Source organism: Gossypium raimondii, chromosome 9, assembly GCF_025698545.1.
Source record: "Gossypium raimondii isolate GPD5lz chromosome 9, ASM2569854v1, whole genome shotgun sequence".
Classification (NCBI taxonomy): Eukaryota; Viridiplantae; Streptophyta; class Magnoliopsida; order Malvales; family Malvaceae; genus Gossypium; species Gossypium raimondii.
This window is the reverse complement of record NC_068573.1, coordinates 12,249,997-12,265,657: the sequence shown is the minus strand read 5'-3', so window position 1 is coordinate 12,265,657 and position 15,661 is coordinate 12,249,997. Positions and strand designations below refer to the sequence as shown.

The following is a 15,661-nucleotide window of genomic DNA, read 5'->3' as shown; positions in this document are numbered from 1 at the left end:
ACATGTGTAAAGAATCATTAGTACGAGCATCTAAAACGTGTGCACTTTTAGTTAGACAATTCACAATTACCCAAATTGCATCTTTCTTGTTCACAGTCATTGGTAACCTAGTCATGAAATCCATGGTGCTCCTTCCCCAAATCCATTCAGGTATCTTGAGTGGTTGTAACATTTTGAAGGAAATTGATCCTCAGCTTTAACTTGTTGGTAAATTAAACACCGTGCCACATACTCTGTAACAGCTCACTTCAAACTAGGCCACCAATACTATTCTCGTAGGTCACGATGCATCTTTTTACTTCCTAGGTGCATCGCATATGGACTATTGTATGCCTCTCTAAGTATCGTGTACTGCAGCTCTTCATCTTTGGGATGCAAAGTCTTCCACAAAAATAGAGAACTCCTTTATCACTAAATACGAAGTCTCCTCGCGCTCCTTGTTCCACTTGGCAAACCCTCTTCACCAACTCCTCATCAGTAACTTGTTTCACCTTAATCCGCTGTGACAATGTGGGTCTTACTTGTAATTCTGCGGGCAGTCCCCTATCATTCGTCACACTTAGTTGCACGAACATAGCTCCCAACTCGCTCACAGACTTCCTGCTCAAAGCATCTGTTACAACATTCGACTTACCAGGGTGATACTCTATCACACAGTCGTAGTCCTTCAGCAGCTCGATCCACCTTCTTTGTTGTAGATTCAATTCTTTCTATGAAAGTAAATAGTTAAGACTTTTGTGGTCAATGTAGATGGTACACTTTTCACCATATAGATAGTGTTGTCAAATATTTAGTGCGAACACCACTGCTTACACTCATGAACCTTCAGTTGTTTGGAAGCATAAGCTACCACTTTTCCATCCTACATCAGTACGCATCCAAGCCCTATGTGAGAGGCATCGTTGTAAACCACAAACTCCTCTCCCTATTCTGGTTGTGTCACTGCAAGTGCTTAACTGAGGACCTCTTTAAGTTTATTGAAGCTTTTCTATCTTTGTTCTGACTAGGCAAACTCCTCTTTCTTCTGAAGCAGTTTTGTCAAGAGTGCTGCTATATTGGCGAACCCTTCAACAAACCTGCGAGCCATAAAAGGCTTTTCACTTCAGTCACGTTCCTTGGCGATCTTCAAATCACAATGGCTTCAATCTTTTTCGAGTCTACACAAACTCCTTCAACTGAAATAATGTGTCTTAAAAATGCGACTTCTTTCAGCCAAAACTCACACTTGCTGAACTTCACAAATAGTTACTTCTCTCGCAGTATTTGTAGCATAGTTCGCAGATGTGTATCGTGTTCTTCCTCAGTTTGTGAATACACCAAAATATCGTCAATAAATACTACCACACATTGATCCAAGTATTCATGAAATACTCAATTCATTAGGTCCATAAAAGCAACAGATGCATTCGTTAAACCAAAAGGCATCGCCAAAAATTCGTAGCCCATATCTCGTCCTGAAGGTTGTCTTCGACACATCAAATTCCTTCACCTTTAGTTGGTATTAATCAAATCATCAGTCGATCTTTGAAAACACAGTCCCACCTCGTAGCTAGTCAAACAAATCATCGATTCGTGGCAATGGGTACTTGTTTTTTATAGTCATCTTATTTAATTGTCTGTAATCAATGCACATCCTCATGCTCCTATCCTTCTTCTTCATAAATAGCACTTGAGAACTCCCAAGGTGATATGCTTGGTCGAATGAAACCTTTATCCAGTAGCTCCTGAAGTTGTATCTTCAACTCCTTAAATGAGAGAGCTATAATTATACCGGTGTGAGAGAAAGAATAAATGGTGTTAGACTTTTAGTGAATCCAAAACCATCAATCATTCAAACTTTAATAAATAGATTTTTTTTTTAAAAAGTCATCTATGGGATGCAAAATCATATGATATACCAATTAATTCTCACAACGGATGAAGTAAAGAAAATGTTTTAGGAGATTAAAATTAAATTATAAATTTTATAAGAGTTAAAATGTAATTATTTTATAGTAAATTTATAATTTTAAAAATTTTAAAAAATTTAATCATAATTTAATCATATATTAACTTATAATTTTTAGAAATACTAAAACACAATATTTTTATTTTAGAGGTAATTGGGCTTCTACTTTCCTCCTTTAACTTCGCCCTTACAATTCAGTCATAACAAGCTTTCCGTTAGTATTAATCTTAAACAAATTAGAAAGTCAATTGATTGGATATTTATAATTTATGTAAAATTAATTAATTTGAATGTATAAGCTTAAATTAAAATCTAATTATGTTTATTATTTGCCCAATCTAAATAATACTATTGGAATTTAAAATTGAATTAATTAAATTACCTATCAATTATTTGAATCCACTTACATTTAATTAGTATAAAATATTTTTAAATAAAATTTTTCAAAATAAAGTATATAAAGAATATGACTATCCGAATTTAAATTTGTTATTTACAAGAATAATATAAATTCAAATAATTCATTACCTGTAAAAATAAAATAAAAATTAAATAATATAAATCCAAAAATTAATATCAGCAAATCAAACATTTAAATTTGTATTATCATTTCCATCACAAGTAAAGTAGTTAAGGAACAGCTGAAGTATGTCTACACTAAAGAATGGGCCCAGTTCAGCTCAATTAAAAGGAAGATCAAGAAAGAGATAAAACATTTAAACGTCGACAGCAGGGTTCGAACCTGCGCGGGCGAAGCCCAACAGATTTCAAGTCTGTCTCCTTAACCACTCGGACATATCGACAACGCTGGAAAGCAATTATGTCGTTTTCTTTATTACTCCATTTGTTTCTAAACATTAATTCATGAGACCGCCAAGCGCCTAAATGGGAAATGCGTTACTTATGCCTACATATCTCGAAATCAATTAAGCAAAGATTTGCAGTAATCTAGCTGGTGAGGGCCCACTATCATTAAACCAGACATACTGAATTCCCAATTATTTGACACATTTATGGAGTTTAAAAAAAGATTTAATATTCCTAAATACATCTTAATAGATTCAAACTAAAAATCATACAAGTAAAACAGTACATAATGATTAGTAAAATATTATTTAACTATAAAATATACATAATGGTTTTATATTAGAGGTGCTCATGGGCCGGGCGCCCCGGCCCGGCCCGATGGCCCGTCCGAATTATGGGAGGGTTTGGGTAAAAATATAGGCCCGAAATATGGGCTTGGGAAAAAAAATGAGGCCCGATTAAAAAACGGGCCGGGCCTCGGGCACCACTTTTTTGGCCCGGGCTCGGTCCGGCCCGGCCCAAATATAATAAATATTTTTATTTTTTTATTTTAAAATACTTTTTTTAAATTTTTTAAATTTTAAATTTTTTTTAAAATACTTTTTTAATTTTTTTAAATTTTAAAATACTTTTATTAATTTTTGTTTTAATTTTTAAAATAATTTTTTGGTATTTATTTAAAAAACGGGCTGGGCCGGGCCCGGGTTTATGAATTTTTTCTCGGGCCGGGCATGGGCAAAATTCTAGGCCCATATTTCGGGTCGGGCCTAGGACCCGGGCCAAAATTTTTTATGGGACCGGCCCGAACCCGGCCCGGCCCATGAGCACCTCTATTTTATATGTTTTTATGCAGAAAAAGGATCATTTTTGGACGACACAACAATGTAGAAAAAGAAAGTGAAGTTCTAAAGTTCAACTTTTTTAGTTTTTTATTGGTAAAATATTATTCTACTATAAGTAATGATTTTTGTAATATCTTATTATATAATAATTACACAAAACATTATTCATTTGCATTCACTATTATGACTTTTGTAATATTTTACATAATTGAATTTGACCCTAAACTCATATCTAAGAAAACTTCCTGTGGATGATGTTTCAATGTTATTTGTCAAATTTTACTACCTATAAACTTTAATCCTTAAATATTGGCAGCACATATCTTTTCTTCATTTGAAGACTTTTTTGTTGGCACAAAGATTAGGAATGATTTCATTAGATGTAAGATTGAACATTTAAACATGTTACTGGCAAACCAGTCAAGTAGTGAGATAATGATTTAGGTAAAATAAACTTTTGCTTGAAAGTCTATCAAAACACGGCTCTAATTGGGGAAAAATTGAGGGAGGATGCTCAATTTCAGCTAACCAACAAGCCCCTATAAGACATGATTTATGAATAACTAAAGAAAAATGTCTGTAATAAGACAAGTAAATATTAGGGGTGAGCAAAACTTGATTTGATTCGAAAAATTAAAAAAGGTATTCGAATTTTGAGTTAAACAAATCAAGTTATTCGAGTCAACTCGATTTTTTTTTTGAATTTCGAGTTCGAATCGAGTTTAATTTTTGAATTCAAAAAATTCGAATAAACCGAATATTAAACTATAATACTTTACATTTTTATCCCAAACCCCCAAACTTTTTTGCTTTCCCCCCAATAAAAATTCATCCAAATAAAAATTCATCCAATTTTTTTCCCCTTAAACTTTTACTTTTCACCCTTTACCCCCAAATAAAAATTCATCCAAAAATCTCTAAACCTAAATAGTAATAATTTTATTTATATTTACTATTTATATTATTAAATTAAATTTCATATTTTGTACTATTTATATTATTGAATTGTTTAATCATATTAAATCATTAAAATTTCTGTTAAACTTGAATTATTGATGTGGCCATAAAATTTTCTTGTTAAAATTTTCTTTTGATATCAATTTCACATTTTATCTTTAAGATAACTTTTATTAAAAATCACATTTTTATATTTAATATTTTTTTAATTTCAAAATACATAGTGACAAAATGAGAAGATAATTGAAGCAACTAAGCAAACAAAGAAGCTAACTCAGATATAAAAGATTAATAAATAAATTATGAGGAGATGTAAATTAATAAAAAATTTGATTACAATGGGTCACTGTGGTTATAAGAATTTAAAGTCAATTTTAAAAATTTAACTCGAACAAATATATTCGATTCGATTCGATTTGAATTCCATCTCACTTGACTTGATTGATTCAAGAAAATTTCAAATCGAATTAGAATGATAAAATAGGATCTGTCAACTCAATTAACTAAAAATTTCTTTATTTGATTTTATTTGATTCGATCGAACGCTCACCCTTAATAGATAAGAAACATCAAATTTACTATTTTTGGAGGAAAGTAAATCAATTGTCTCCTATTGAATTCAACCGTTAATAATAATAATAATAATAATAATAATAATAATAATAAAAGACGAGAGCAAAGCCTGCAACAACCATGACTATCTGTGGGTATTTTTGGCTGAGTCAACCTTGGTTTGAAGGTGCACATGTGAATCCCACGTGGGATTTTAGAATTTCGATTGTTATTCCGATTTCTTTAAGAATTCTGAGTGTAAGTATTACAAAATACATTTAAATTATAATAATCGAAAATCAATTACTAAAAATATAATCATACTAATAATCAAAATATATTTATAATAAAATTAAGTATTATAAAACACAATCAAATTAAAAATTAAAATACACTTAGAGTCAAATTTAATAAATTTGGGGAAAAACCTACATATAATAAAATTGAAACCAAAATACATCTTCAACAAACCTATATATATACTACAGAACTTGAACCTAGATTCAAATCCTATCGTTTCCTTTTTCTTTCTCTATGTTTAGATTTGTTTTTTAAGAAAATGTTGTATGATCAAATCACATTAATAAGATAAAAGCTAAACAAACAATTTAAAAAAGATAAATTACACCAACAGTCACTCAACTTTGATGCAATTGACAAAACAGTACTCTGATTTCAATTCAGTCACTCAACTTTCTAAAAATAACAAATCAGTCCTTTTAACCATTCCATTACAAATGTAACGGAGAAGTGTCATGGCATTTAACGGACTCCTTGTTGTCATTAACTGGTCAGCTAAAGGGTTAGCATCAGTTTCAACAGCCTCATTTAAGAGTTTAGGGTTTAGGCAGTAGAAGAAGAAGAAGAAGAAGAAATGAAGATGTCAACCGTGATTCCAGTGTGCTATTTTGAAAACATAGCCAATTTGAAGATGTCTTGGTCCAATGCCAACTAAGGTAGGAGGCTTTTGGGTGCAAGAAGTATGGGAGTGGGTTTCAAAATCCATGTCATTTTTTCGCCAGGTTTGATCCACCATTGACGCCCCGTTCATGAATTGTGTTGTTGGGTCTTCCAAAAAAAGTGAGGACATTAGAGGATGCAAGGAGGAGGTTGAGAAAAACATGGTGTTTGGTGTTGTTATTTATAATGTTGTTGTTGTTGTTTAAATGAAAAACCAGCTTATGTGATTGTTGTTGTTGTTGTTGTTGTTGTTGTTGTTGTTGTTGTTGTTGTTGTTGTTGTTGTTGTTGTTGTTGTAGCTGTTGGTATTGAGAAAGTATTCTTTCATGGTGAGTGGAAGTCTACTGTAACACCCATAACTCGTTTCCATCATCAGAATAAGGTTACGGGGTATTACCATACATGTCAAAACTTTTCATATCAATTGGCATCCAATTATCAAATAAATTTCATAAATACATAAATGATTCAAAATAAAATAGAACATACATTTACGGGCCCTAAATCAAGCCTCCGAAGCCCTAAAATAGGTTAGGAAAATTTAGGGCACAAATCAGAAAATTCAGGGAAATTTTGAAAATTTTCACTACCGGGGTCACACGGCCGTGTGTCCAGGCCGTGTGACAAAGCCCAGACAGTGTGGATTTAAACACGCCCGTGTGGCTATCCCACACGCCCGTGTGTCCGCCCGTTTGTCCACCCGTGTAACTCACTAACTTGGGCCACACGCCCGTGTCTCAGCCCGTGTGCCAACCCGTATAAACCCTGCAACTAACACGCTAGGGGAAGACACCCGTGTGGGTTGGCCGTGTGTCATGTGACAACCCGTGTCCCAGGTCGTGTTTATCTAAAAGTTACCTAAATCATGCTTATTTTTCACCCAATTGCATATGTACCTAAACCAATTCATGATACATGATCCAAAGGTTATAAATACACTTAAAAGCAACCAAAACATGCCAACTTCAACCACCTAAGACCCAACCATTGTACCATACATGAAACCAAAAAAATAATGCTCATATCCAATCATTATCACAGGTATGACCTATAAGCCATGACATACAAACCAACCTATTTCACTTTCATCATACCATATCTTGAACATGACAATTACTATTTCATATTAGATCATTTAAGTACCAACTATGAATCAACCATGCATACCACCTATAGTTGTTCAAACAAATTATATCAAAGCATAACACTTACACTCAAAAATAAATTATGAACCTTTGCAAACATAGTCAAATTATCCTGTTAAATGCCATATAAGCCAAGTTAAATTTCAAAATATACCAAACAGAACCTCAGATAGTGTGATTCTTCAAGTTGATCCGATTTCCCAATCCACAAATCGTATTTACAAGAAATAAAATAAATAACACGAGTAAGCTTTCGTAAAGCTTAGTAAGTTTGTCGATTGAACGGTAAAGCTTACTGAATCAAACATAATAATAATTCAAATAAAAGATTAATGAACAGAGTTCATGTCAATGAGGTTATTATTAGAATTCCTGCCAATCACAACTCATAATAGGTGAGAAATGCTTAGTACAATAATTCAATTTAGTTTCCACATTTCAACAAATTTTCAAAGATCAATAAAACATAGCTCGATGAACGATAGCGGATACGAGTACACGGTTAACCATCCAGCACATCAGATGCTCATATGAGCTAATCCATCCAGCACACCAAATGTTCATATGAGCTAATCCATCCAGCACACCAAATAACACTGTAATATATCTCGTTAGTCCGCAACAAATGCAGGACCTAGACATATCCAGTGAATAGAGAATCTACTGTAATCATCTTAACTGCTCCCATCAACCCCGTACCGCGCGCAACATAACCTATTAGCATGCCAACCATACTCTATCTTACGTTCATCGGTTCAAAGTATTCTAACATAGAACAATATATGAGTAGCTCACTATCTCATATTCCGTATACATGCATTAGTTCATCAACCAATCATTCATCGGCTTAGAATATCTCGTTAGTGCTCAATGCTACAACGATCCACTATTTCATTACTCATATACATAACATCATTATAATGTTCTAACCAAAAACAATTTAATTCATTTAATATGCATTTAAATGTATTAGAATAAAACTGAACGAACTTACAAGACTGATTTGCAGTAACGGTCCAGAGTAGTTCAATTAGTGGTCGTCGTTGTGTCAATTCATTATTTCTATTTTCAATTACACACATCAATATAATCCAACATTTATGCAATTAGGTTCATATAATACACTTAAAAATGTGCTAAAATTAAACCATACGAACTTATCAGACTACACTGTAGCAACGACAAAGTATAGGGGCTATTAGTAATTCTCTTTTTCTCGGTTTTCCATTCGTTTAGGATCTAAAATAATAATTCCATTCAATTCACTAATTCTAACAGCAAAATTAATTCATTTTATGCAATTAAGTTCTTTTAGAAATTTTTACAAAATTCCCCCAACATTTTACTTTTATTCAGTTTAGTCCTTAAACTCAAAACTTGCAATTTAACCAATTTTAACCAAATCTCATTTTAGCCAAATTATTCATTATTTCTCTACAACTCCTTCATGTTGTTATTTCACATTAATTTCTTTTAATTTTATCACTTTAACATTTTAGTCCATACACATTAAAATTACCAAAATTACTTTACCATAAAAACTACTTTACATTAAAATTAACAAACAAGCTCAATAATCTACCATAAAACTTCAAGAATATCCAAAACTCATCAATGGCATAATCCAAAACATTTGACAGTTTTACAAATTAATCCCCAAGTTAGCTAGATTAAGCTAATACAAGCTCAAAATCATAAAAAAATACTAAAAACGGACGAGATTTACCTCCTAAATCGAGGAACCCTAATTGGCTGAAAGTTTCTTCTCCCTACTCCTATGGCTATACGATTTTGGAAGAAGAAAATCTTAAATATGATAGTTTATTTAGCTTTTATTTTATTTACATTATTTAATTATCCAATTACCATTTTATCCTTTTAATTTCCATTCAATTTTAACAATTTCAAGCCTATTACCTTCCACAATCATCACATATGGTATATTTACCATTCAAGGATGGTTTAATTGCACAATTAGTCCTTCAATTATATTAAATTCCATCTAAACAAACTTAATTTCAATTTAACCCTAAACTAATTAGGACTAAATGAGCAAATAGCCCAAAAGTTAGTGGATTTAATCATGCCACCACCGCTTGGGCTTTTTGACCATGGTTTAATTAGCATTTTGGTTCTTTTAGCATTTTAAATCTATAGCCATTAACTTTTACCTCTTTTACAATTTAATATTTTTACCTTAATTAAGCAATAAATCATCAAAATTATAGAACCAAACTCTAATTCACCTATAATACGACTCTATAAATATTTAATAAAAATATTTACAACCCTAAATTACAGAAATGAGGTCCTAATACCTTATTTTCAATAACCACTTGACTTTTGAACCAAACCACTTATACTAACTTTTAATTCCATTAGTTAAATTCATCAAATCAAAATTTAACATAAAAATTATTCTCGTATAATTTAAATACTAATTATACGAACTTACTCATCGGATTTGTGGTCCCAAAACCACTATTTTCGACACCATTGAAAAACGGTTGTTACACCTACAAACCTAAATGTCATGGCCTGTAAAGGGTATAAGTTTGCTTGTATGTTTTAGCTGAGACTTGAAAGTTGACAGACTAATGTCAATCTCATACATTTGTATTTAATTTCATTTGATTTTCTAAATACCGTGTAGAATGTTTAATTTGCTTTTAAAACTTGAAAGAGTATTTGGTTATTGTTTTTCTTTCTCTTACATTGCATGGATCAATGCTCAGAATGGTAGAAGGGACAAAACAAATGAAAACAAAGCATAAAACATTGGTCAACATTAAACTTCATTCATAAATTAAGGCTAAATTGTTTACAAAAAGAAGGGAAAAGTATTGCTAAATTTGCCTACAATTCAGTACAATTGAACACATTTGAATTGTAGGAAAATTTACAAAAAAATTTCAGTAACTATATGCCTAAGTTTAGATAACAGTTGCAATCATACGCAAATTTACGAAAAAAAAATAATCTGCCTAAGTTAAGAAATCAGTAGCAATATTAGGTAAATTGACACAAGCTCAAAAGGTTAGAAAAGTAAGCATTCGGTTCACAATATCATCGATAGGTCTGACACAGACGACGCTTGAGTAGAAGGCATCCATCTAAGAGTGGTTGGTTTCCTCTTGAATGGAAGCTTTTCTCTTGATGGAGTAACTTGTTGATGAGTTGGGGCAGTATGTTGATGAGTTGGGACAGATTCTTGTTGAGTTGGGGCAAACACTTGGTTACAAACACCAACTTTGTGTCTTTTGACCTACACAAACAAGTGAAATCTATCAAACACATTGCATATATAAGTAATATAATGATGCCAAGACAAGATGACTTACTGGAATGTTTTGGTCGACTTCCCCTCTACAACTCCTCTTATTATGGCCTAATTTCTTACATTTACTACACCTCATTTCCACCCCTCTCTTGGTCAACCTTTCTGTTGTTTATGGTTTATCAGATTCTTCCTTCTCACCTTAGTAGGTTGGCTAGGTGGCCTTCTTATTGTAAGGGGCAATTTTCGCAGCATGTCTACACAGACTCCCATTGCTTAGGACCCCTTACTGGCTTTATGAAGTTCGAGTAAATGGAAAGCTGGGTTTGCTTGGTGTACCAGGTTTTTACATAAGTTTCAAGGTAATCTTCTTTTTAATGAATGACAGCCATTGCATGCATGCTAAATGACAGCCATTGCATGCATGCTAAGGATGCCAGTGGATCCCAATTCTTGTAGGAGCAGGAATTCTCAACTAGATCCACCACATGCTGACTACTTGGACCACATTTGTAACAACCCAATTTTTAGTGGTGTCGAAAACAGTGGTTTCGGGACCATAATTTCAATGAGAGAGTCCATATATATTTAATTAATATTTATAAGTTAAATATAGTATAATAGTGCACTGTGATTTAATAGATTTTATTAACCGGCCAGTTAGTTAAGGTACAAGTGGTGCATACCAAAAATAAAGTGATTTTGGAAACTGAGGTATCGGGACCTTGTTTCTATAAATCGAGCTCGTGAATATTTTTATTAAATATTTATGAAGCTATTATATAGGTAAATTGAAGTTTGGTCCAAAAATTTTAGCAATTAGATGACTAATTAATGTATAAAGACTAAATCGTAAAAACCATAAAACTTAGTCACTATTAATTTTTATTAGCTAAATTGCTTATCTAGTAAATTTTTAAGGTTTAATATAGAAATTCTGCCATATTTAATTTTAGTGGGACGGTTAGTGCTTCATTTCATTAATTTTATAAGTTAAAATTAAGTTAATAAAAATATATATAATAAAACATTAGTTAAAATATAAAACAAACATATCATCTTCTTTATTTTTCTTCACCCACCCGTTCCACCATTGTTAAAAGAGCTTGGAGTTTCAGCCAAGTTGTTCTTCTTGCATTCAGGTATAATTGTGGTCTGTTTTTAGTGAATTTTATGTTTTTCAAATTGTTGTAGCTTAATATAGTTAACCCAGGTATTAAATCGTAAAACTTTCAAATCTTTTAGAAGTTTCCATCGATGAATCTTGATGTTTTTTTTTATATTAAATGCTAGAATATGAAACTTAGAAATGAAATAGGACTAATTTGGAAAGTGAAATTTGTTAATTTTGAGTTTAGGGACTAAAATGCAAATATTTTGAAATTGACATAAAATTTTGTAATTATAGAATATAGAGGGTTTTATAGGGATGAAATTGAAATCAGATTGAAAAATGAAGCTTGAATTTGAAAGATGTAGTTATAACGGTTTTAAAGACTAAATTGAATACAATGTAAAATTTTAGGGCACATTTGAAAAATAAAATTTAATTATTATACTATTACAATATACTATTTTGAAATGTTTGAAATTGATAAATTGAATTAAATTATATAATAGATCGGGATTTGAAGCAATCGGTAGATAAGCGCAAAAAAGGAAAAATTTTGGATTAGTCCTCAAAGTCGAGTTTGTGGCTATTTTGGTTAGGTAAGTTCATATGAGACTTACTTTATTAATGCATAATATGTTTGTATTATATTTTTTTACTTATAGTTTGAATTGTTAAGTAATTATTGTTTTTTGACGTCAAATGGATTGAATCGTAAAATATGAAATTAAATGGCAAATATGGATAAATACATGATATCAAATGAATGTGACCTTGTTATATGATTGAATAGTATGTTTATGATGATGTTACAAGGTTAAAATTATAAATGGATTGCTATTTTAAAAGTGAAAAGTGTGTATATGGCTGCTGGGATCGTAATGAATTGGATATGGTAAAAATACCCGCGTAAACGTATTAAAGGATAGGATATGATTGGCATGCCAATAGGGTTATTTGCACGTTGTACGGGATATATGTGATTGATTATAATGAAATCCAACATTTGTTGCAGATTACCGAGTTATACTGGTGTGGTGGAGGGATGTATTGATTCTGATTATATGATGCCTACAAGCTTTGCACTTCGTTGCCTTGATGTGTTGTAGTTTGAGCTCTTACTAGCATTCTGTTGTGGTGTAGCTACCCATATATCCGAATCTATTTATTATAGTTCATTGGGCTACTAGAATAATGGAATAATGAAAAAGAGAAATGATGGTGAAATGATACGAGTGACACGCTCAAGTGGTTATATGATGAAGAAATGATACTAATGGTAAAATATTGAATAATGTATTACATGTTATAATGCTATATTGCTCTGTTGACGTTGAACTCATCTTAATATTGTAAAATGCTATGTCAGGCTAAATTTGTATAAAGTTATGAGAGTGATATGTTTATAAATGAGCCAAGTTCAAAGACATGATTATACTTATATATGAATTGAGCAATATGGTCTTATTTTATAAATAGACTAACCTTGTGGTTAATTTTGAAGTTGTATATGTATGCATAAGGATGCCAAAAGAGTGACATATTTTGTACAATTGTGTTTCAAATTACTTTAACTTGTTGAAATGACAAGGTATGTTTAGTTATTTTCATATGGACTTACTAAGCATTCGATATGCTTACCTTGTTATTTCCCTTCTCCTGTAAATCAATAACTTGCATATTAAGGCTTTGTCATGCGAGATCATCAAAAGCTCACACTATCCAGATTGATTCGTAGTCTTTTGACCATATTAAGGCTTGGTTATGTGTGGCATGTACTTAGGAGTTGTTTTGGTTTACATACATAGTGGTATGACTTGAAACCCTTGTTGGTGTGATTATGACAATGAATATGCTTGTTGAAAACATACACATTAGTAAATGGTTTGAATTGTGTATTTGGTATTTGAGATGACATTTTGAGTATGCAATTATATAGGTAATATGATGTCATGATATAGATTAGTTGGTTTGAAAGAGAGGTATGTAATATTTTATGCTTTGAATGAATTAATCATTTTGAATGATATGTGAATATGTATATATCTATGAGTTTGGTAATAATCTTGGCATTTGGTAATCTTTGTTGATTGTTTAGGTATATATGTTCCAATGCATATGTGATAAGGTAATATGTTTATAATTTATGTAAAAAGTTCCATTAGTATTAATCTTTAGCAAATTAGGAAGTCAATGGATTGGATATTTATAATTTATGTAAAATAAATTCCAATTTGAATAAGTTGAATTTAAAATCTAATTCTGTTTATTATTTGCCCAATCCAAATAATGCTGGTAGAATTTGAATTCAAGTTAATTAAATTACTTATCAATTATTTGAATCCACTGACATTTAATTAGTAGAAAATATTTTTAAATAAAAATTTAAAAATAAAATATATGGAATTCAACTATCCGAATTTAAATTTGTTTTCTTCTTGTCAGATAGATTTCGATAATTCATTGTTGAAATCCAAATCAATTACCAGTAAAAAAAACAATTTTAAATACTATACATAAAAAAATTAATATCATCAAATACATAAAAAGTAAATCAAACATTTAAATTTGTATTAACATTTCCATCACAAGTAGTTAAGGAATAGCAGTATGGGCCCAGTTCAGCTCAATTAAAAGGAAGATCAAGAAGCAGATAAAACATTTAAACGTCGACAGCAGGGTTCAAACCTGCGCGGGCGAAGCCCAACAGATTTCAAGTCTGTCTCCTTAACCACTCGGACATATCGACAACGCTGGAAAGCGACTATGTCGTTTTTGTTATTACTCCATTTGTTCCTAAACATTAATTCATGAGACCGCCAAGCGCCTAAATGGGAAATGCGTTACTTATGCCTACATATCTCGAAATCAATTAAGCAAAGATTTGCAGTAATCTAGCTGGTGAGGGCCCACTATCATTAAACCAGACATACTGAATTCCCAATTATTTGACACATTTATGGTGTTTAAAAAAAGATTTAATATTCCTAAATACATCTTAATAGATTCAAACTAAAAATCATACAAGTAAAACAGTACATAATGATTAGTAAAATATTATTTAACTATTAAATATACATAATGGTTTTATATGTTTTTATGCAGAAAAAGGATCATTTTGGACAACACAACAATGTAGAAAAAGAAAGTGAGGTTCTAAAGTTCAACTTTTTAGTTTTTATTGGTAAAATATTATTCTACTATAAGTAATGATTTTTGTAATATCTTATTATATAATAATTACACAAAACATTATTCATTTGCATTCACTATTATGACTTTTTGTAATATTTTACATAATTGAATTTGACCCTAAACTCATATCTAAGAAAACTTCCTGTGGATGATGTTTCAATGTTATTTGTCAAATTTTACTACCTATAAACTTTAATCTTTAAATATTGGCAGCACATATCTTTTCTTCATTTGAAGACTTTTTTGTTGGCACAAAGATTAGGAATGATTTCATTAGATGTAAGATTGAACATTTAAACATGTTACTGGCAAACCAGTCAAGTAGTGAGATAATGATTTAGGTAAAATAAACTTTTGCTTGAAAGTCTATCAAAACACAGCTCTAATTGGGGAAAAGTTGAGGGAGGATGCTCAATTTCAGCTAACCAACAAGCTCCTATATAAGACATGATTTATGAATAACTAAAGAAAAATGTCAGAATAAGACAAGTAGATATTAGGAGTGAGCAAAACTCGATTTGATTCGAAAAATTAAAAAAAGGTATTCAAATTTTGAGTTAAACAAATCAAGTTATTCGAGTAAACTCGATTTTTTTTTCGAATTTTGAGTTCAAATCGAGTTTAATTTTTGAATTTAAAAAATTCGAATAAACCGAATATTAAACTATAATACTTTGCATTTTTATCCCAAACCCCCAAACCTTTTTGCTTTTCCCCCAATAAAAATTCATCCAATTTTTTTTCCCCTTAAACTTTTACTTTTCACCCTTTACCCCCAAATAAAAATTCATCCCAAAAAAAATCTCTAAACCTAAATAGTAATAATTTTATTTATATTTACTATTTATATTATTAAATTAAATTTCA

At 31.1% G+C, this 15,661-nt stretch overlaps 2 non-coding genes across 2 annotated transcripts; both read right to left on the bottom strand.

Moving 5' to 3' along the window:
- Window positions 1-2,669: 2,669 nt before the first annotated feature.
- TRNAS-UGA (transfer RNA serine (anticodon UGA)) lies at window positions 2,670-2,751 on the bottom strand. The gene has a single exon. It is a non-coding gene; the product is annotated as a tRNA-Ser (tRNA).
- Window positions 2,752-14,266: 11,515 nt separating this feature from the next.
- TRNAS-UGA (transfer RNA serine (anticodon UGA)) lies at window positions 14,267-14,348 on the bottom strand. The gene has a single exon. It is a non-coding gene; the product is annotated as a tRNA-Ser (tRNA).
- Between the last annotated feature and the right edge of the window lie 1,313 nt (window positions 14,349-15,661).